Source organism: Cyanistes caeruleus, chromosome 16, assembly GCF_971803275.1.
Source record: "Cyanistes caeruleus chromosome 16, bCyaCae1.hap1.1, whole genome shotgun sequence".
Classification (NCBI taxonomy): domain Eukaryota; kingdom Metazoa; phylum Chordata; class Aves; order Passeriformes; family Paridae; genus Cyanistes; species Cyanistes caeruleus.
In genome coordinates, this window is record NC_141716.1 from 1,566,804 (window position 1) to 1,590,720 (window position 23,917).

General features: G+C 44.4%; 1 long non-coding RNA gene across 1 annotated transcript; it reads right to left on the reverse strand.

The window, feature by feature from the left end:
- Window positions 1-720: 720 nt before the first annotated feature.
- Window positions 721-23,086, reverse strand: LOC147650115 (uncharacterized). Its single transcript, XR_015277108.1, has 4 exons — window positions 22,264-23,086; window positions 21,214-21,239; window positions 5,388-5,624; window positions 721-4,660 (listed from the first exon to the last, which is right to left on the reverse strand). It is a non-coding gene; the product is annotated as an uncharacterized LOC147650115 (long non-coding RNA).
- Window positions 23,087-23,917: the final 831 nt, after the last annotated feature.

The window sequence follows — 23,917 nt, forward strand, 5'->3', positions numbered from 1 at the left end:
TGTAATGTGATGTGGCAGGTCATGCTTTTAATTTTAATAAGCTTAAAAAAGAGAGAGTAATTCGGGAGATTTGGGAGTATAAATATTGTTTCTGAACCTGCATCTTCTCTTGGTGGAGGATGGCGAGGGAGGTTCACCTCTGCCATCTGGGTTCAGGTCTTATTTCAGGAAAACAATCTGAGCTGACTTTGGGAGGGAGCAGCAGCAATTAATGAACTGAACTTCTACTGCACAGACCTTCCAGGAGAGTGCCAAACAGCATCAGCCCTTCTGTGGTTTTTGTCATGCTCAGGTATTGCTGTGCTTTAAAAACCTCATCATCCCCAGCTTACCTTTTTGGGAATTTTGGATTCCTTTTTGGGAATCTCTTCCAACTTCCAGTGGTTAAAACTGGCAGGCAGAGAGCCCCAGGGCTGTATCCCAGCAGCATTCCAGGAGCCTGTTCCAGGCTGGGAGTGCCCAGGGGCTGCAGGAGCAGCTGCAGGGCTCCCTGTGCCCCTCTGAAGGGTTGATCCTCACACAGTGGCAGCTCTGGGGTTCAGAGCTGGAGCCCATCCTGCTGCAGGCACCTGAAAACTCAGGATTTTTGGCAGGGTGAGGTTGTGACAGACAGCAGAATTCATGGATCTTTAAACTGGTGTGAGCTCTCAGCACATCTGAGACTGTGAATAGGTACAGAAAACTCTACCTGATGATCAGTGGAAAAAAGTGGACAGACCCTTTTTTCTGCAGGAAAAAAAAAAAATTCTTGTTTTATTCATGATAAAAGGCACAAAAGGGACATCAACCTTCATTTTAACCTTTGGCCACTGCCATAAGAAATGCAAAGGGTCAGGCACACTGCAGGACCAAACAGAGGGGAAATAATCACCTACTCAGCATTTCACATCCCAAATTTGCCTCGTTTCAGCTGAGCCCCTGGCTGGTGTTGCTTCAGCCCTTTCTGACCCAGCTCTCCTGGCCTTGGCTGGGCTCTCACCCCCAGCTCTGGTCCAGCAGCCCCAGAGGGGATTCCCTCACCCTCACTGCCTGTGGCTGCAGGGGGATCCTGGAGCTCTCGCTGCCTCCCTTGGCAGGAGCTTGGCCCTTTCTGGAGGAGTGTGGAGAAAGGAGTGAGACCTCAGTGCTGTGACCCCTCTGAGTGAGGGGGGTCTCCAGCAGCCCCCTGCCCCTGCCCAGCCCGAGGTAACTGCACTGGGGCTCTGCAGGGCACTTTCATTCTCCTTTCTGATTTCTCTTCCCAGTCCTCTTATTTATTTTCCTAATAGTTCTTTTTTTTTTTTTTTTTTTTCTCCCCATTCTGACTCTCATTTTGATATTTTTAATCACATTCAGAATGGAGGGAAGAGGGTGACCCGTTGTCCTGCTAAGTGACACCCAGGCTGTGGCTTGACTGACAGGAGGTACCATTAGAATCAGCATCCCTCCTCTGACAGGGACTATCCGTGTTAACATCTCTCTTCTCTGGGCTGCGGGCTTCATCTCCCAGAGCTGTAAATTATGAGTGACTCCATCAAAGTCAGGGGCATTCCTGCAGTGCTGACACGGGGGAGGTCAGTGGCAGTCGTGCTTTCAGGATTTCACATGTCTGCCCGGGGTGCTGCTGGCCACTTCTGCCATTCCCTGGGGTTTGTGCTGTGGTCTCTGCTGGCACAGGGACCTGCTGGGAGGGAGCTGCTCCTGCCTTGGAGTTCTGGAAGATCAGGCTCACACTGGCATCTGAGCCTGGCTGTGCAGGCAGGACCGTGCAACACTCTATTGGAAATCGTATCAATATCAAAACACGACAGAAGAGATCCAAAACATCTGAAATCATTTTCTCTGTGTACACAGAGTGGGTCTCCTTGGGGTAAAACTGATCTTTCAGAGTTCAAGGGGAAAGTAAACTACTGCAGGCAGAGAAAGTTCAGCAGAACTGGCTGAGAACAACAGGCCACGATTAAACATCTCCAAAGTTAAGCTGTGAGGAAGAAAATGATTTTGCCTTCAGTTCCACAGTTTTACACCCCTGGTGTATGACTGGTTTCTGTGCTGGTAATTTCTTTGCATTAAAGAAAGCCATGAATGTTCTGGAGGAGGCTGAACTCTTGGAGGCTCCGTGGGAAGAGGGGAAGAATGCAGAGTTTTGATTCATGCCAGAAGGAATGTGCTCACTAGGAACAAAGTTTACAAAACTCGTTTCAGGAGGTACCAAACCACAGTGAGATCAAAACCTGCATGATCAGGCTGACTTGGAAAACAGAGTGAGGAGCTGCAGAGATGGGTACATAGGGAAAATGGGGAGGGTCAAAGGTGGAGGAGCCCTTAAATCTCTTTGCAACTGAGAGAAAACAGAAAAAAGATTTTTAAGAACTCCATACTTTGTATTCTCTTAGATAAAGAGAACATAAAACGTCTGGTTTTCATCTTTTTTACACTTATGTAAAATTAGGATCAACTCACCAAGTTAATGGAGTTACATAGGTTTAAATCTGGCATAAGTGAGATAAGAACCAGGCCTGTCAGTTCATTAAGGACTTCATTAACTGGCTGCAGTATCTCCCAGAGCCTGTGTTCCTGCAAATACAAACATGAGGCCGCAGGAAGGGATCCTGCACGTCCTGGAGTGTGCTCACAAGCTGCTGCCCATTCCCAAGGCTGGGAGAGGGCCCTGGATGGGCACTGGGAATGGTGGATGTGTGTTTGCCCAGCCCCAGGGTTGTGGGGGATGCACACACGGGGGGCTCTGAGCTGCCAGAGTGACAAACAGCACAGCAAACACTCACAGGGCTGTGCACACGCAGGATCTGCCACTGAATCCAACCTTCTCAGGACTCCTTGGCTGGCAAAACTCTTCTGTTTATGTTTATCTCCGATGTAAGTTAAATATAAAACTTCATTCTGCCATTCTGTGCTTTCTGCTGAGGGATTGCTGATGGTCTCATGATGCTTCTCAACCCACTCTATGCCAATTTGACTCAAACATCAAGATAAATGTGTATTAAAAACCATCCACGAGAAGGATCTGAATAACAAAGCAATGAGCAGCTCCCTCACAGAATTTATTCCCCTTCAGGACTGATGGGCTCCATCATTTCAGCTTTCTGTTTATCAGCTGGGAAAATGTGCAAATATCCCACATCCCACCGTCAGGGCAGTTGTGAACAACTGCAAATTTTTTTGTTTAAGATATAGGTCAAGCAGCAATTTCTCAGCACAGCCCCTAATGAAAGCAAAGATTTTCTTCCTTTTAAGCACACATCAGACCAATCTAATTTACTGGGGAGAAAATTCACTTTAGTGCAGAAGGACAATCCAGACGTACACACTACTTAGGCTCTTGTTAAGTGAAAATTGGGATAAGTGGTACTAAGTGGATGCATAGATCTTAAGCTTGTCCTCTTCAATAGGGTGAATTTTACCCTTAACAAGAAGTGTAAGTAGAGCATCAGTGTTGTCTGGGTTTTTCTGAGGATCATTAACACACAGCTGAGTTTCCCCATAAAGATGCAGCACGAAATGGGAATTAATTGAGCTGTTTTACTAGTTATGTACTTCCTGCTTTTTGCTTCTTACTTGTAAACTGTGAACTCCACTACGTCTTGACCAAATTATACCGGAGAAAAAAGGTTTTGAATTAATTTCTATCAATCCTTCCTGGGATTTCCTTATGCATTTCTACTCCATTTCTGCTATTTGTTCTGCTGGAAATTTATCATATCACAAGGAAATCCTGCAGACACTTAATTTAGTCTTGGTGTGACTCGCTGGGTTTGTCCTTGAGAGGTCTGCTCGGAACGCAGCGAGGCGGGCTCAGATATGCAGATTTGATATGGGCCCTCCAAACAAACTTCACAGCCACAGTTCCAGTCACCAGGGAAGGGCTGATGGCAACCTTAACCCGGGAAAGATTCAAACGGGGCCTGAGGGAGCTCCAGAGGAGTTTGGCTGTGTTTGTCCTTCCTTTAGACAGCAGCACCAGGCACGGGAAGGGCTCAGTTCTCTCTTTCCCAGGCACCATTGGGTGTTTAGGCTGGTGTGGCTCTGGAGATGGATTTGATTTCAGACAAGCTTTGCAAGGGACGACGATGCCAGGGAAGATGGAACTTCAGCTCCAGGCTGCCAGACCTCCATCTGGAAAAGGGGGGAGCCTCTCACTCTCCACAAGCCCTGCCCAGGGAGGTGCTGGAATCCCCATCTCTGGAAGTGTTCAAGTGGCATTTGGGTGTGGCACTTGGGGACAGGTTGGGGTGCTGGGTTATGGTGGGACTGGATGATCCTGAAGTCTCTCCCAACCCTGATGATTCTGTGGTTCTGTCCCTGCTCTGCTCCTCTCAGTGTGGTGGTGATTCTGCTTCCTGGGGATGGGCACTCCCATCACTCCACTGCCCAGCTCCTCACCTCAGGGGGATGAGAATGGACAACCCTGCTCTGTCCTGAGCAGCCTCTTGAGAGAATTTCATTGCATGTTCCCAAGCAGGTGGCCTGAATTGCTAATAGAGCTTGGAAGATTCCTTTTTCCTATATCTTTTTCTCACTTGACCCCAAATCAATCTTCCGGCTGGTTCAAAAAGCCCCAGCATCCCAGGGGAATGTAAATGACACCTTGGTGTGAGAGCTGGTGCTTCTGGCTCGTGGCCCTGATGTCATTTCAGTGCTCTGTCCATCAGAAGAAGGTCCCCTGACACAGACACTGGGTTACCTTTGCTGCAGTGACTCATCATTTTCCCACAATTAAATTTTTGAGCTCTAATGCAAAGCAGACTTATCTGCTTTGACAGGACAGTACAGAATAAACAGAAAAGACTAAATTTGTATTGGCAGCTACCACTGAGCTGCAGTTATGAGTAATCCAGCACAACCAGAAAGGACAGCAAGAAATCAAAATAGACTCCAGTGGCTGGAGAGCCAAAGGAGAAGCCAGAGCTGTTGGTCCCCAGGAACTCCCTGGTTAGAGTTGTACCAAGACACTGGGTGGGAACAGCATTAATAAATGTTTCCAGGATTTCTCTCCTATCTATATACCTCTAGATAATGTTATTTTAATTTTTTATTGTCTTTTTTTTATTACTTAAACAAAAAAAAAAGGGCCATGGCACTGTGGTTAATCTCTCTGTGTGCCGTGAAGCCTTAAGTGGAAAAACCCTCTCCTGGCAATGTGGCCCAGCATTCAAACACAGCAATTTCCTCCCTCCTGTGCCCCCCTGCACTTCCCACAGAGCATCCCATCTGCACAGCCCTCCACTTCCCACTGAAACTGGGATACTGGGATGCTGGGATGGGGCTGGAGTGAGACCCAGCCCCAGCACGAGAAGCTGCACACTCCAGTGGCTCCTGGAAACCATCACTCCCCACACGCCTTCCCAGTCAGCTTTAATTTGTTCTGGCCACATGCTAACGACAATTACCTGCTGTCACAGATGTTTTCTTGTGGTGGGGACATCTGTCACACCTGGAAATGTTTGTGGGAGAGGAGGGGAGTCAGTTTGTATACAAAAAATTGGGTTGAATCTTACCTTGGAGATCTTGGTTTGCAGATTCATGAACTCAGGAATCTTCTGAGAGAAGACCTGCGTTGGATCCAGCTGGGTTTAATTCCTCCAAACCCCTGGGCCCTGTGGTGCTGGATGGCCCAGTCAGGAGCTCTGGGAATGAGAAAAAACATGGAATTTCTTATTATATTTCTATCACTGGCTCCAAATTTACATGTGCAATTACTGCATGTGCACATGCAGATCAATAAAAAATATGTACAGATGAACAGAACTTGCTGGCTTGTGTTTCAGCAAATTAGGACATGATTACACACAGTCAAAAATCTGGATCCTAAACCTTTGTACACTTCTGTTGTGATATTTTGTAATTGCTAATTGCAACAATATCTGTGCAGGGTATGTAATTCAACATGACAAGTGTTTTTAGCAGCAGGTGAGTAAGATCAGTTATTGAAACAGCAAAATTATTGCCAGCATTGAGGAAATGAGATAAAAATGCAAGGTCCAAAGAGCCTCATTCATATCAGATCTAACACAAGCTGGAGTAAACACAGAGAATTGTTAACTTTACATGTCAATAAATTATTTAAATAGTTTATAAGAAAACAGTGGCTTGGCACAGTTCTGACTTCTCAGCATCATAAACAGAGTAGTAATACTACACAGCTCCACTCATATATTTATATTTTGGACTACTCACCTCTTGTATTCTGTGTGTAAATTGGAAAGCCTTGAACATTAATATACCAGACACCAATTCCTCCCTCTAACAGCTCCCAGCCCAGTGCATGGGGGAGCAGAAGCTCTTTTTGTTAAATGTAAAATCTGCTTCCATGGAGTCTGAGTTTTGGTCCTTAGGCAACACTTGGCATCATTTATTCCAAGCTAGCACAAGCCCTCATCTTGCTCTCCCTTCTCCAAGGAAGTGATGCTGGAGAAGGCTGTGAGCTGCTTTTTGGGAATTCCAGATTTAACCTTTCTGTCTGCACAGGGAGCTTTGGGAGCTGGGTGTGAGCAGGAGCTGCCGGTGGTGCCCAGCGCCAGCAGCGTGCCAGGGGCTCTGCAGGGCTCCTGGAAGAAATGGACCTGGTTCTGTGCCAGGGAGTTTTTGCACTGCCACGAAGAGGGCTTCACTTTTAATGAATTTTTAAATGCCAAGCATCAAGGATGTGATATCCTTAATGAGAAGGACAGGAGCACCTTGCCTTTCTCCTGCCTTCCAAGATGAAATAAAGGCAGCTGGGTGTCCTGCAGGAGCCCCTGTGAGTGTTTCACATAACAGGACAAGGATGTGGCCATGTCCTGCAGCACCTGTGCCTTCAGATTCACCTCTCAGACAACTGCAAAGGGATTGGTTTTGCCTTTCACTGGCCAAAAAGTGCACTCCTCATCCAGTTTACAGTCAGGATGATGAGCAGCACAGGCTCTCCTGTCCAGCTGCAAGTTCTGCCTTTCTTTGTGGCAACTTCACTTTTAAAAGCAAGGCAATCACAAGGCAGGATTAATCTGAGTGGTTTCCCTTAGTTAAGTTTTACAGAAAGCTGGATTCTGAAAAGCTGTTCCCCCACAAACCCCCCTGTCCTGCAGAACACCTGCAGCACTTGGGGGCTGCATCCAGGAGGATTTCACACCTCGTGCCTCCTTCCTCAGCCCTTGCCCTGTTTGCCACAAGTGGTTTTATCTGATTTCTCGGTGTTGGCTCCCACCTCTCCTGGTGGTCAGTTCAGAAGGAAAGCTGCCATTTCCACAGCTGAGGACTGGCACAGAAAAAAGAGGCACTCAGGAAATGTTTGTGCCCAAAGTCAGCATTTGTAAAGCAATGCCACAGGCCCACGGCCTTCCCACTTCTGTTTTCACTTCAAGATTCTTTCTTAATAAGGAATAATGAACATCAACACCCAGTTATTCAGTAAAGCAAAGCATATAAGCAATTAAATTAAATTAAATTAGCACAGCCAAGCAAACAAAGCAGTAATCATTCAAGCCCTCTGTTTAGGCTGCAGCCATAGTGATAGACTGAAGAATAACAACATATCCCACTAAAGACAATTACTATCAAATTTTTATTTTTCAAAAATCTCAAACACTGAGTAAATACTAATTTTTGTCACAAAAGGTTCCTTTTAAATCGTCTTTCCCTCTCACTTCAAAATGTGACAAATCCCAGACAGAATTGGTCTTTTATAAGCTTCCTTTTACAGGAGTATATTCAGCATTATCTCCTCCACACAGTGTGAGCTCGGATCCTCCTGGGAGTCCCCACCACTTTCCTTGAATGTACTAAAACAAGGATTGGCCAGTCCAGAACAGTTAAGGATGAAGGTATTAGAGAATAGTCTTGGGTCAAGAATTATTATTGGTAGAGGCCTCCAAAATCTAGTTATGGGTTTCAGCAAACCCTGTGGGCTCTTATGATAATGCTTTTCTACAGTATTATTGTTATATGGCACTAAATCAGTCAGATTCATGAGCAACAAGAGGTCAATGTCTGATTGAAATTCATAAGGTCAAAAAGGAAACTAAAAATCAATTTATAAGATATGAAGATTTAGGTTCAAACTATATCCATGAGCAATAAAATTTCACATCCATAAATGTAAGAAATCAGTTATTAAACTTGAGGGGGGGAAGAAGACTTATTAAGTTTTACACACACATAAGGCAGCTAACACATAATTTTATCAGACATTACTGAAATCCTATGTGTAATATAAGAGATGATGGGCTAAAATGCTAAATGGTTTAGCACTAAATTATTAAGTGATGTATCCCTAAGGTATTAAAAAGATAAGAAATGCAGAGCAGGTGTCTCTCCCACCAACTCTTGATCACCAGTTTAAGTGCATATTGATAACAAATGCACTTTAGAGGCAAAATAGTATTAGTAATATTTTTGCAGTGTGAAAGCCTCATGTCAGAATAACTAAAAGCTCCTACCTGACAAAGAAATGTTCATATACATTACATATCTATATATATATGTATAAAATCATGTGAAGTGTTAGCTCCCTGTGGAACAGAAATGAGCTTCCAGTGCAGAGGAGTTTGGTACTTACACACGAGTAAATAATGAAGAGGAAATAACAACTCCACCACAATGAGAAGGAGAATTACAGCAAGGACTCTTACCTGAGCTGAAATGAAAATGCATTTTTATTAAAATTACAGATTAATGGAGATTCCTGAAAGCCAAAAGGTACAAAAATGGAACACTGCAGGCAAATGTGGGTATTTCAAGCCTAGCCCATGGATTCCACAAGAACACTTTCTTCCCTTGCTATTAATTTTCCAGTTGTGTCCCCTTTGGATCGGTGATTGCTCAGGGAATGCTTCTCAAAACTGGTATTTTGGAATCTTGGTGCATGCAGCCTCGAAGGCAAACTGAACCAGCCAGACACTGACCTTCTCCTGCTCCAAACCTTCCTTGTTCTCCCCTGTTGGGAACAACCCACGTCTGCATCCCTCTCCTACGATCAGTCCATCCAATCCCTTTCCCAGGGATTTAATCCATCCAATCCCTTTCCCTGGGATTCCATCCATCCAATCCCTTTCCCAGGGATTCAGTCAATCCAATCTCTTTCCCAGGGATTCCATCCATCCAATCCCTTTCCCAGGGATACCTGGACTCTGACAGAAGGATCCTTGGCAATCATTTTCTCTCCTTCAGCCAAAGGTTGATTTTACACCAGTGTTGAGATTTCATCTCATTCCCATTCCCTCGGCACTCCCAGACCGGGCAGAACGGCCTCCCCTTGTTCTCCTCCTCCTCCTCCTCGCTCCATCCCCTCCTCCTTATCTTGCTCCCACTGTCCAGCTGCTCAAGTTCAGCTGTTTGGTCCTGAATTTCAGCTTTTTTATCAGATATTCCCTTCTGCATCCTCTCCTGCCGTGGTCTCACGAGGAAAGGTTGTGAGGCTGAAGCCAAGGAGGTCACAGGATGGGAATGGTTCAGCTTGGCACCTCCCAATCCTCAGGGATTTCATGGGTTCCCAAATTGCAGGAATGGCCAGTGTTCCATCATTGCTGGATGGGTTCAGAGCAATTATGTAAAATTACAGCAAGTGATGATTTTAGAACTTCCTCTCTTCTTTCTCTCTACATAAGCAAACTGCCATGACTTAATTCCTTGTTAATGTAATAAGCAACCCAAAAAAAGCAGGCTTTACAATGAAAAAGAACCATACTTATACTTGTTTACAATGATTCTGGAGTAAAATTACCTAAAAAGGTTAAGATTGTTATATTAGCAATATTTTAATATAGCAGAGTTTAAATTATATTACAAAAATTATAGATAATTATGGAAAATGATACATTCTGTGTCTAGCAGGATACCTAAACACTCCTGTAAAAATGAAATAAGGATCTATTAATGCCATAAACCTACTTAATAAAAGTTGCTTTCATATTCAAAACCAAAATATTAAAGCATGCTCCATATCTGAAAGTCAAAAGTGAAAGAATAAATTAACTAAGGTTAAGAACCTTGTAGCAGCTGACTAACAAAGCTCTAGGGCATTATAAAATTTCATGCTCTTGTAATAAAAAGGATAAAGAATTGGCTGGAAGACCACTAAAAGTTAAAATAAATGAACATAAAGTAGATGAAAAAGCTTGACACGGCTGAGACCAGAAATGTGTAAAGACCAAAGACACAGTTTTAAGCCATTAGAGGACTGAATTAAATGCAAAATGAATCCTAGTAGTAAATTAATAGAAAATTACAAAGGTAAATGAGCTCTTTTTCCCAGTTACAGAAAACTTTTTATATAATCTTTTTTCCAGCACTTGAAAACATTAGAAGTGTGGTGAGTTAAATTCTGGCACCTGCCCAAGCCAGAACCAATTACTAATACTTCTGCATATAGAAAAAAAAAAAAAAAAAATCAATTTTTATAGGACAGAAGCAGGATCACAAGAGGTATTTTTCATTTAATATCAGGTGGGAGCAATTCACCTTTTAAATTATTTTCTGAAATGTGTTTGAGTTTTACCTCTGAGCTCAGCCCCACCTTCACTCGTGTAAACCTTCAAAGGCAAAGGTGAGAAAAGACCAAATATTTGAGACTTGTTTTGTTGTTATTTCTTAATCAGTGGATAAGAGAAGGGAGGAGCTTGAAAAAGGGGAAGGCATATCATGACCTAAAGAAAAAAGAGATGAGGCAAGGCAGCCAAAATCTGCCAGATTTTGATCAAATACCGACACAATGTGCAAGGGAACAAACCTCTGGCCTGACACCCTCTGTTCACCAGCATAAGAAATATTTTCCTCTTTGGCCACTTCTGCATTTGGAAAAGCTGTTGAGGGTGAGAAAATTGGCAATTATGGATCCAGCCTGGCTTCCCAGTCAAAAAGCAGAGGGATGGGAAAGGGCAACACCTTCCCCCCTCAAAGCTGAGAACCTCAGCATGGTTCCAGGGTGAGGCTGGATCCCTCTGCTCCGGGTACAGCAGCCAGAAACCTCCCTGAGCTCTATCCCCTGCTGTATTTTGCCTTTGGGAGGTGCTGGAGCAGGGTCTGGTTTGGGCTCTGCAATCCAGGGTGCCACCAGTCCCTGCAGGTGTGATCCACCTGTCTGCAGAGCTCAATTCCTGCCTGAGCTGAGCCTCAGTGTGTTTGAAAAGTTCCCTGTGACACAGGACCGAATTCCCTCCATCTCTCTCAGCTGTGAGCAGGGGAAAGACACTGGTTATTGGGGGAAAAATACTTCCAAATAGATCAAGTGCAAGGGTTTTTCTAAAATCAGGAATCCTATGAGTGATTGGAAAGATTTATGGGAAGTGCAAGGCTGCCCCTTTACAAGCTCAAGTTCAGAGGGCTTTTAGGGCTCTCAGCACAACTTCTAAACTTTAGTTTCAGCTGCTTTGAGTAACTGTCTTCCTCCAGTTCTTATTTTTCTGGATTTTTGGTTTGTTTTTCAGGCTCTTCATGGGTGTTTTACCCCCAGGAGCTGCTGCAGGGTGAGGATGTTGGTGTTGGAGCTCCTTGAGCGACCTCTTTGTCATCCCCACCATGAATATTCCCCTGTCCAGGACTGGGAAAGAGCTTTCCTGGGGGTAGGGGAGGGCAGATCCCAGTGGGAATCTGGTCCAGCCCGTTCCAGCTGTGGGATGGCAACAGAGGCACATCCAGCTCCCAGGGCCAGTGATGCTCTCCAGGACAGGGAATCCCTCGGAGCTGGAGGAGGGCAGCTCACCAGGAGGAATTCCTGCAGCCACCAGGTTTGGAGTGATGCAGCTGCTTGGGTTTTGTGCCAGCCACCCCAACATGTGAGAGAGGATCTCGTTGCTCTGCCCGTTTTAGCCAGGTAAAAAACTCACAGCAGCTTTTGGGTGGAAATCTTAGAAGTTTAGGTTGAAAAGGCACTAAGGAAACTCTGGAAATTGAGGAGTTGGTGGGAAAAACTGAAGTTCAGTGGTGTTGGTGATAACAGACAGCAGCTTTTGAGTGTTTAGCAGGAGCCCATCAGTTCTCTTCATTAACAAACTGTCCTGGCCCTGTTTCTAGAGCAGCCCCAGCACATCAATCTGACCATTTCTAATGAGATAGAGGCTGCTACTGCACGGGCCAGACTTGCTTGTCAGCCACTGCCTGATGGGTTTAAGTAAGAAATGATCCTTCATTAATTAACCTTCACTTGCTATGTAGATTCACTCATTGAGATGCAGGTAATTAAGCCAAGGTCATTTCAAGGACTGACAGAGCAAAAACAGCGATGCAAAGGTGCTGTGGTTGTTTTGATCAAGGGCTTTCACTGCAGTTGTTTCGGTGTGGCAGTGACACATTCCAAAGTGGCCTCTTGGGGGGGAAAGGGAAACCACTCTGGTTTTTTAATGTGTCACCCCAAGGCTAAACAGGTTTTGGACCCAACTTTATAGGCTTGGTACATGGGGTAGATTAAGAAAAGAAAATATCAATAATCTCTAGAAAATTCCAGAAGAAAAAACAAGAATATGTGGAAGAGAGGCAGGAATGAACTTATTGGGAGGTCTTGACAGTGACTGAAATATCCCTGCAAAAAAGACTCTCAATCTTGCATTTCATTTAAAGTAATAGTCCCCAATTAAAACAGAACCACTCCAGTTAGAAAACTTTCTGTAAAAAATAGAAGTGTAATTTGTCTTGGTGCCCAGATTAATCTCCCTGGCTTTTAACCCTTGCCCATGAGCTGGTGCAGCCCTGTGGGGAGCTGGGCAGTGCAGGCTCTGCTCCCTCCCAGGTGGAAAACTCCAATTATCAACCCACCATAGCTTGGGGACAGAACAGCATTTTCTGCAGCTCCTCCAAATTAGCTCTTCCATCAGCCCAAGCCGTGTGAAGCTCCCAACTTTGATCACTGTTGAGAGCAAAGTGAATATATTGAACCTGCAAATAGCCTTTGGCTCTTTCCAAGTGGCTCCCTTATAATTTGAGTGTTAGATGAAAGTTGCATGTTATAGATTTTAATAACTCTCTTCCATTTGGGCTGCTGAGTGCCACTTGCTGGGGATTATATGACCCTACTCCCCAGCATGTCCCATTATGGGCACTTAACCTTGAAAGTTGTAAAGACAGAACATTTAATCTGTTAAACACAGGCAGAATCAGAAGGTTATATAATTACAGGTAATTTGGCTTAGCACTTCTGGTGCTTTTCAATCATGAAAAGAAATTTTGCTGAAAATTTTCTCCTCAAGAAATGGAGAAGAAATGAAAAATATAAAAAAGGAATTGAGCACTATGGAACAAAAGTATTTTTGAGCTATAGACATAAATTTGTTTCAATTTAGGCTTTCAGTAATCAGTAGTAAACTTTTACAGGCAAAGAGCAAAATCCAGCGTTAACACTTGTGCAGAAAAACCTGGAGCAGATAAGAACAGATTTGAAATTCTTTTCCCACAAATATTCCTGAGAAGTGTAAATTAGAGCCTGCAGCAAATCACCATCTCCTTATGGAAATTCCACAGCTGGGCAAACAGCAAAGTGTTTCCATCATGAAATAAAAATCAATAAAATCTTCTGAAAAAGATGAAATAATTCACTACAGCAGAAAAGACCAGATAACAACAGATTAGAACAGATAATAACCAAAGCATTCTGGCTTTATGGTGGCGAGGAAAGGGCACAGTTCTACAGAAATTACAGAAGATTTATTCATTCTAAGATTAAGAAAATTGGTGCTTCAATAAAGAGAGAATTTTGGAGGGCCATTTTACCATCCACAGGTGTTTCTGGACCTTTAAAGCATTGACCTGAGTAATTAAAGGATGCAGATGTAGTACTATTATTATTATTATTATTATTATTATTATTATTATTATTCCCTCTGGAATCAGAATTAAGGGATGATCAATCCTTGTGGTTCAGAGGTTTATCATCAATGAATACCTGAGATAAGTTTTCCACAACACCTTTAAAATGGGAGGAGAGAGTGAGGTGAGAAATAAGATATGAAGAGCTGAGTGTCTGATAATCTCAGCCTAAAGTTAAATTAATTAATTAAAGTTAATTTTTCACCAGGAACCAGCAACATGCCATGGAAAAGAAGGAAAAATCCATGGCTGGACTAACACTTGGACACACTCCACACACAATGGGGTTTAACACGGCAAAACCACCAGGGTTTCCATTTTAATCCCCAACACCTACATTATAACTGAATTTTTAAAGAGAAATACACAACATTTCCCATTTCCAGTGTCCCCTGGGAGCTCCTGGTGGCCCAGCACCCGATGGGCACCTGCCCAGTCACCCCAGCCCCGCGTGGCACCCGAGTGCCACCGTCACAGGCACTCGGGGCTGCTTTTGGCACATCTCACACACATCCCCAGAGCTGCAAAAATGAGCAATTAGAACTGTGTTTCATTTGGAAATCTGAATTTTCAGCACCACCAACATTTTTTTCCCAGGAAGGCAACACTGTCAAAATGTTTTGTTTATGCAAAGCTCTAAAAGGGAAAAAAAATGCCAACCAAACTAAAAATATGAAGTCAGCTGAACCTGAACGGAGCTCCAATTACACCCATTTTTTTAAAGCTTTTGCGAAAGTGTTTGAGCTTAATTAGGTTAAGCTATTTCAAAGCATGCCCAGTTGTTGTAATTTGTTTATGATACAGAGTTGCTCTTTGATCATGAATGTTCATTTTTATAGAAACCCTGTTATCAGTCTCTGGATAAGAAACAAAATGAGCAGTGTTTATGGTAAGAAAATTTAGAAAAGTTTAAGAAGCTCAGAAAAAAACTGTCTTCTTAATAAAATAAAGACGTGACTTAGTTTAGCATGTGATGGCAGGAGGGTAAGTAAATGATTTTTTAGGGAAGAAAGGGGAACTAAAGTGTGTTCATTTATCCACCATGCCAAAGATGTGGTGGTGGAGAATCTCAACCTCAACTTCACCACTTCTTGGGGAAAGCTCCTCAAATATCTGCTCGTAATTTTTATCACTGGAAATTCTCCCATTCTCGTAGAAAGAGAACACAAATCGTTCTCCAGCCTTGAAAGTGCTCCTTGATAAGGATATTTTAGAGAGGGTTAATCAGAAGGGTGAGCAAGGTACAATGGGGTGTGAGTGTCCCTCTGAAAACACTCTGGCTCCTCATTTTTAAAGAGCAAGCCCTGGCTGTCGGTGGAATTGGGTAACAGGAACATCCTCAGACCATCTTTATTTCAGAGCAGGAATCTGGGTTAGAGGCTGTGGGTTGGCTTTCAGCTTCTCTCTCTGGTTTTTTTTTGGTGTTTTTGTTTCAGTCTTTCCCGTGGTGAGATGGGTGCATTAGCTGCACACTTTTCTAGCTGCAGATCATCCAAAATACATGACTACATGGTGGCCTTTGGGAAGGGCTGCATTCACAGAGCATTTAAATGAGCTTCTTTCCGAGATGGCATGAAGATATTTTCGCACTCCGAGGGGAATAATGCAGATCTGTCAAAGTTCCCTGTACCAGCAGAGCTCACTCTCCCTGGAACACGCTACAGAATGGAGAAGAGCTTCATATGCAAAAATTGAGTTTTAGAGCTTTGCTCAGCTTTTTTTTTTCCTCTTTTTAATTATTATTAATTTCTTTTTGAAACGCAGCCGATAACGTGAGTGGCCTGTGAGCATCCTTGCACATCCCAGGATGCCAGGATTGGTCAGCTCGGAGCCACCTCACCTGATTGATGCACAAATTAGTCACGGATGCAAATGAGATGTGCAATATTTGTACACTTCCTCAAACCTTGGTCTTAATGACTCACCTTCCAAAACAAAACTAATGATGTTGAAGAGCAATATGCAAATATTTGCTCTTTGACAATGACATCTCCAAGAAGCAGCCAAGGCTCCTGTATCATTAGTAAGGACAATCAGCTTCCTCAGAGTAAACAGCCTAAGTTCAGCCAGCTCAGTCTCTTCTCTTCACAATTAACTTTGAGTTACTTTCACATTTTTCAAATGTGTTCAACATCCAACATTATTTTGAGTCGGGGCCAGATTTATGAAGGTATTTTTGTCCACAGGAGCTGGACACAATCTCTGCTCAGGCACTTCTTCAAAACTCACCAAGTCCCTCCTCAGCTTTGCCTGCATCTGACCCTCATTTTTGGTCTTTCTGGTGGGCAGAGCCTCCTTTTGTTTGTGGTCTCTGCACTTTTGGACCCTGAGATGATCTCACAGATTGATGGGACTAAATCACCTGGTATTATTTTTACTCCAAATAGGCTGCATTTAGATACTATATCCATGTTTAAAATCTGCTTTCCATAAATGTTATGCAACATTCCCTTAAAAATTGCTGTTTCAGTTAACATTTCTGCCCATAAATCAGTCACTGGAATATTCAGAGAAAGCAAATATGAAAGGGGTGTGAACACAGCTGAAGGCTATTCAATGTTTTATTCAAAGGAGTTTTCATGGAAAATATTTTGAGGTATTTGCTTAGTTCTAATCATTACCATGGGACACCCTGGAAATCCAATAGTGACAGAAATGCCAAAACTTGAAAGCAATTAAGTGTGTTTGAAGAAAGAAATTTTCATTTTCTGTTTGCACTGAAGTTTTGGTGCAGGAAGGAGGCAGCCCAGCCGAGCCAAATTCCACAATTCTCACAGCATCCAGCAGTTTGGAAGGCCATGGATCTACCCTAAGCTCTTGGAGATCTTCTGTGACTATGGGGAGCTTTTTTTTTCCCTTTTCTGTCAATATTTTTGGCCAGGAATTTGGCCATTGCTGAGCTCTGGGCTGCTTACATTTCCCAGGACAACATTGTTGGGAATTCCCATTTCCACAGGCAACAAAAGCGTGTTGGGATAGAGTTTGTGGAGGGAAAGCTCCGTGTTCTGGGTTTGTGTGCAGCCAGGGGAGCAGCACCGAGGAAAGGCTGGGGACAAGGTGGGTGTCAGGCACCAAGGCTGGCCTCCATGGGCTGGGAGGGCTCAGCCTCAGTGGTTCTGGGGTTCTGGGAGATCTGAGCTGGTACTGAAGGAGCTCAAGTCCTAAAACAAAACCCCAGTGAATTTATCGTGGTCAAATTCAGCCCAAGCACAGTGTCCCCTCTGGGAGAGGTCAGACACCTCGAGCAGACACAGATTTTCATGCTGCTGGTGGCCAGAAAGGCACTGAACCTCTGCAGGGCTTATTTCTGATTTGATGGGAGTCCAGGGAGCCGGTTCCATCAGGGATTCACTCCATGATGGGATGAACGGCACGCTCAGCTCACCGTGCTGCCAGGGCCATGCCAGCCTGCCCTGATGGGATTTCAGGAGAGCTGAGATGGGAGAAGGGTTCTCCTGCTCTCCAAATTCAGCATCGAGCTGTGGCTGAGCATCTGCACATCCCTTGCTTTGCATTCCAGGGCTTCTCTGGGCTGCGTGTTGAGAGCGATAACAGCAATGAGAACTCGCGGAAATGCTCTGCCCTCCTCCTCTCCTCGATAAAACACCAGATCGTAATAGAGACATCGCATCTGAAACACGTTTGGTCGAAATTTGGAAGGCCAAAACATGAAGGCATTTCATAAATTAGGCTGGATGGATGAACTCGTGGAGCATTAAAGAGCGCCAAGGAGCTCCACGGGGTGGGTTTTCCCTTCAGGACTCGGCACTTAACAGCTATTCAATTACCGGTTCAAGATAATAAAGCACGAATGCAACAGCTACTTTCCACTACACTTCATCTTTTACTTCCTCATGAATACGGAATTGCAGTGCTGATCACACAAGCATCACACAGCTCGGTCCTACCGTGCACAGCCTCGATGGTTTCAGCTGGCTTTGAACCCTTGGGCATTGAAAAAATTCCTCATTTTGGAGTGGGACCTTCACCAGTCCCTAAGCATCGGAATGGGGGTGTCTGTGGGATGTGCCCTCCTGGCTGGGTCTGGGTTGTTAGAACAATAACAACCAGATGACAAAGGGTAACTCTGCAAAAAAACACCCAGGCAGGAACACAGGGCACGGTAAGCAAGCAGAAAATACAAAATCAACCCAAAATCCGTGGTATTTCTTGCTGTAACCTGCCTGGTCCCCACCCTGCCATCAGCGCAGGGTAAAATGACTTTACACGTTGTAATTGGGGGAATAATGGAACCAATTTTCTATAATCATCTATACATCCCCAAAGCAAACCCTGAGCCACCCCAGGAACACATTCCCATTAACTGTCTCCAGGCTCCACTTTTGGCACAGAGCTTTTCATTCCAATGTTCACTTTATAGCGCTGCCATTAGGAAATATTAGAAATGTTAACATTTTAATGTAATGAGGCAGATGCAACTTGGGTTTTTCCTTGCAATATCAACTTTCTGGAAGTTATGAAAACGTGGCATTTTGCAATAAGCAGGCAAAAAAACCCCACCAACAAACCCAAATAAATGGAAAGAGGCAGTTTAGATGCAGATACTCCAAATGTGAGGTGCTGATGTGCTGAGCCCCTGCACAGACTTTAATACTTCTTGAGGGAGGAGATTGGGAACTGAGCTGTGCTTTGGTCCAGGGAAGGAGAGCACGTCTCTTGTTCTCATTTAAAATGTTCATTTTAGATATTTAGATGCTGAAGTCAACAAGGTGCTTCAGCACACTCCTGAATCCCTGCCCAGCCAGTTCCCTCGGCGCCATAAAACAACGTTTGATAATTTGCACAATGCTTGAGAGACAACTGGTGATTTGTAATCCGTAAATCCAATGAACTTTTGACATCTCCCGTTGCCTGGGTGAGGCAAGACATCCATTCAGCTCCTAATGGGGGAAAGTTGAGGCACGCTATGATTTGTTTTCCTGATGTAAATGTGGCACAGAGCTATATTTTGTGAATGGCTGATGGATCTAATGAAAGTATTATCCCTTCACCACAATACAAAGTATAATGAGATGAAACATTTGGAGGTGTTTAGGCACTCACAAACACAGGTAGGGACCCATAAAAATCCTTTTAAGCAGCTACTGGCAGACCCAGGCGCTAATATTTTAAATATCTGGTTGATCAGCTATGACAGTGGCAGAAATTGGTCCTTTTCCCACCAACACTGAGGAAAATCAGGGTTCAGAGAAATTCAGATAATGCTGAATCACACAAGATACAAGTAAGGAAAGCTCTGGAAATTTCTTGTAAAGGTATTTTTTTCCCTCCATGGGGAAAACTGAAATTGTAAAATTCTGACTTCATGTGGAAATCTGGCAATTTCAGTCAAGCATTAGTTGGAAAAGTTTTTTAGGTCAGCCTGGGATTGTGGATAAGGGAGGAATGAGTAACACAGCCTCTGAGTAGCTAAAGCCCTTGTGGCTCTGGGATGTTAAGAGAGCAGACTCAGCCTTATATATCTTATTTAATCAAAGAATATATAACTTCATCAGAGCTGGCTTCAACTTTCAAATAGAAATAAACCACTTCTATTACTGGAAATTATTAGATACTCGTATTACAGCCAAACATCCCAGGGTTTTTTGCCTTTCTGGAAAGAAAGAGAACAAAAGCAAGAAAAAAAATCTAAAAGAGAGAAGCCACAGCAGAAGCAAAAACCCAGAAATATTTATAGGTAAATCCTCTTTCTACTTTTAATAAAATGCAAACCTCATCTCAGTTTGGGAATGTTTAGGAGGGGTTGGCTCTGAGGGAAAACCTGGAATGCCAAAGTCTGAAATCATTCCTGGGTTCACCTCGGCTGAAGGGCTGAGAGCACAAGGCAACCACAACACCCAGGGAAATCCACAGCTCTGTGTGGCTCATTCCAGGGCCTGGCAATGGGCACACATTGGTGCTTGACACCGGAGGCATCCTCATTTTTACACCCTGGCGTTCAGGAAAAGCCAGCCTGAGTGTGGCTAACACATTGCATATAGCTAATATCTGATCTGTACAACTAATGCCCAGTATATAACCTAATCTACCTCTCCACATAGTACATATCTATTACCTATGGCCTCAAACAGAGCTAATTTACCAGCACAGCCCACAGCAGCACAGCTGAGCTGCACAGGGGAGTTTAGACTGGTTTCTCTTGCCAGCAGCAGCACCTGTGTGTACCAGCATTTCCAACAATCCTGGCCATGCTGGGGACACATCACCCAAATCCTCTGGGAAGGGAGGGGTGGGAATCCACCCCTCCCCTTGGATCTGGTTTCAAGCAAACCTTCCACAGACGTGAGGCTGTCCCTGCCTGCAGCCCAGCTCCCCCAGGCTCCCCAGAGCAGATTTCTGGTGTATCTTTGACATCTGAATTAAAGGGCATCGTGCTCCGCTCCCAGAGTATCTGAAGCCATGGTGCCACAGCCAAGGACATCCATCAACACCTGGGGATCATCCCCTGCACCCCCAGATATCCTGAGAGAGATAAACACCAAGGGTTTCCAGAGATCCAGGGGAGGATATCTGGTGCTCTAAAGTCTGGTTTCCATCCTCACTCCAGAGCTGGCGTTATTGAAATAATCCTTGAGATGACCCCAGTTGTCAAAAATCAAATCAGATTTATAAAATGCTTTGGGTTCTAGAGGAAAGGTGCTGTAGGACTAGAAGGTGGTGTTGTTATTATTATTATTATTATTGCTATAATAAGACAAGCTCCCCATGTCCCTTGGCGATAATGCAGCTCTCTGGGAGGGATAAACTATGGAGCCAACGTGAACCAGATTATTGCCTCATAAAACGGGACACCTGCCCTATTATCCCTTAAATAATAAGTACATAAAACAAATTTGACTGTAATAATAAAACATAATGGTGAAATATTTATGGGTAATTTTTCAATGCAGCACACGAGGATTAAGCCACGCAATTTCTGTTGGCTTTTACAAGAGTTGCTCTGGCAAACGCTCTCCGTGAGGTCCCCCAGAAGCTGTCCTGTAACGTGTCTGGAGGAGCACAAGAGGGCTGGGAAAGTGAGATGGGGACTTTAAGATGTGATAAACAAGCACAGAACCCAGCCTCGGCAGGAGGAAGGGGAAGGGGTGCTTCAAGCAGCAGGAACATGGATGTGAGTAGGAAAACATTCCAGTCAAGTCCCTCCTCCCTCCCAGGTGTGTGCATGTAACGCAGCTGGGCAGGAATCCACCACAGCCAAGGGTTAATTGGGACAGCCCAATTAACTGGGGCCACCTCCCATCACAGCAGCCACCAAAGAAACCCCCCAAAAACTCCAAATGCAAACGGGGCTAAGGTCTGATAAACAGCACCGAGCCCTTCATAAAAACAAAACGGAGCCCTTAATATGACAAACAAATAGTATAAAGAATTACTTCAGGGATCTCATCAAATTACATCTTTTACATCTCAGAATTTCTCACTTACCTCTCACCTTTGCTAAATTCTTGTAACTGAAAAAGCCACAGGGAGAAAAGAAAAAAAAAAATCACATTTTCTGATTGTTCATTTGGCAGAACAGTACAGATAAACAGGTTCCATAATTTCTTTCATACAGTTATTTCCATATTCATTTCCCTACTCTTCTGTGGGATGACTTCTGATAGAGCAACAAAGAGAAAAAAAAAATTTAAATAAGGAAGTGCATTTCAAAGCAAGAGAATTTCTGAAAGGCATCTGAGGCAGCAGAACCTCTAACCTGTGAGTACTTTCAATGTACTTTAGATTTTAAGTTGTCAGGGTCACATTCTCAGTTTTTGAAAAGCACTCACATCTGGCTCCCGAGACAGAGCCTGATTTAGTCTTTTATAGGCATATAGTACATGCTCTAATTAACCCAACTTAATTTTTGAGCACAGCCCCAATGTCTAATAGCCATGATGCAATATTTAGCAGATTATATCACTTATTATTTTATAAGCCGCCAGATAAAAATAAAGAGAATATCTGAACCGCATCTTTCTTTAGCACCGTCTCCCAAATAATCGGATTATTTTGATTTGCCTTTTTTTTTTTTTAAATCACAATGAGTTTATTTCTTGCTGGTGCCTTTCCAAGCCAAAGGAAGCACCTGATATTTCCCATGGGTGTGAGGGGTGTTCAGGAGCATCGCCACACGCAGCCCAGGGCTCTGCCCACACCCCATTCAAACCCTGCCTGTAATCCCAGGTTTGGCAGCATCTCTGCAGGTCCACAGCTCCAACCCAGCCAATTTTCCAGCAGCAGAGCCAGGACAGACACACCCCCCTCATGTGTGTGTGTGTGAAAAACTCTTCCCTGTGTGCTGCCTCCCTGCCTGAAGAGTTTCTGTGTTTTCTCTTTGTATCATTCTGGCTCTGAGTACTAAAAGCCACATCCTGTTATGTTTGGTTGCTAGGTGGAGAAATGTTATCATGGGCTTCAGCAATAATTTATCCATAGAGCTAGAGGAGTTGTCATGTACTTCTGACAGTGAGCTGCAGCACTTTATCAGCTTGCCTGTAAATCAACCGTGTGTGGGTGAAGATGCCAGCAATGTTTGATCTCTCTCAGACACTCTAATAATCTGCTTTTGTCTGATTGATTCCTTCACATCACCAAGCACATTGCAACCGAGAGTGGAGTGCCCTCTGTTTATCTCCGTTGGTCATCTGCTGGAGGGCAACAGGGCAGAAAATGCTGTTCTCGCCGAGATGTAAGAGTTTTTTGGAATTAGGGGCTTTACATCATATCCTGGAGCAGGTTTAGTCCAGTAAATCAATGATAGCAGAATTGAATGCACCATAAATACCTCAAACCGTATCTCTTACAAGAATGTAAGAGTAATTCATAGAAACAGGAAAGGTAACTTTGCTGGGAAGAATTACGACCCCTACAAGCTGGAGACATGCAGGTCTTTTACGGCCTGTGTTTACATCTCCCCTCTTGAACTTCGGCGAGAAATGCTCTGCACTGGCATTTGGTTCCAGGCACTTCAGAGAGAATATTGAGCAGAGCAGGATGCTGTCAGAATTGATCACGGCCTGGGTTTTGCTAAATTTCTGTCAGATTCTGTTCTGGGTGGCAGATGTCAGTGCGGCCTGGCCCGCTCGGCCCCGCGCTGGTGCCGGGCAGGGCCCTTCTGCCAAAATCCCCCAGGAAAGGATGAGCTGTGGGCAGCCAGAGCCCCTCCAGCAGCAGGGAGGAGCGGGATCCCGTTCCTGTGGATAAATGGAACAGGTTTGCTTTGTCCATCACGGCTTTCCCCCAGCTGAAAAGCAGGAGCTCTCTGGCAGCAGCTCACTGTGCGCTGGCCCGGCCGCCGTGGGTTCCTGACCCCTCTGGAGGCCGAGGGCAGCAGATCTCGTGGATGGGATTGACTCAATCCCATCAGGGAACCATTTGGTGCTGGTGTCCCCTCCGTGGGTCACGGTGGGATGGCACAGGCTGCAGGATATTTGGGGAATGCACTAATTTCAACCCAGCACACTGAGGGGAAAGGCTGGTGGTTCACAGCACCGCTGAATGCTAAAAAAGGGTGAAAATTCACACTGCATAATGTATTTGTAATTGTGCTTAAGGCAATGAGAGGAGAGAAATTCATGGAACAAATCTGGCATACGGTGTAGCCCTCTGTGGATGCTGCAGGAGCAGCTACATCTCCTCCAGACTGATTGCACTGAGCAGAGGAGCTTCTAGAGTGGATCCACAGCCTCCCCCTTGGCCCATCACAGGGATTTCCCCGAACTATTGGATAAATTGGGATGGAGACAGGTTTCAGGGAAGGCAGCCCAGCTGGTGACCACATAGACAACACCTTTCAGATGCAGCAGAGGGGCCCCTGCTGCCTCTCCACATTTCAGAACCCTTGCAGGCAAACTTCCATTCACAAGAGATTTTTCTTTTTTTTCACTGCACACATCATAAAAGCAAGGAAAGTGATAAAAGCGAGGAGACCTGAAGTTCCAATGTGCAGCAGGGTGTATTCTCTGTTCTTTCCCCAACAGGCAGCATTGAATGATTTTAGCTTCACTGAGTACCACAAAACCCCCTGATGGCTCCTCAAAGACCTGGAGCTGGCCTCCTTTCAGCATTGCACTGGAGAGGAGATGCACACACACACAGGGACCTCGGGAAAACAGAGACACCCGAGGAGGATTTGAAATCCAGAGCT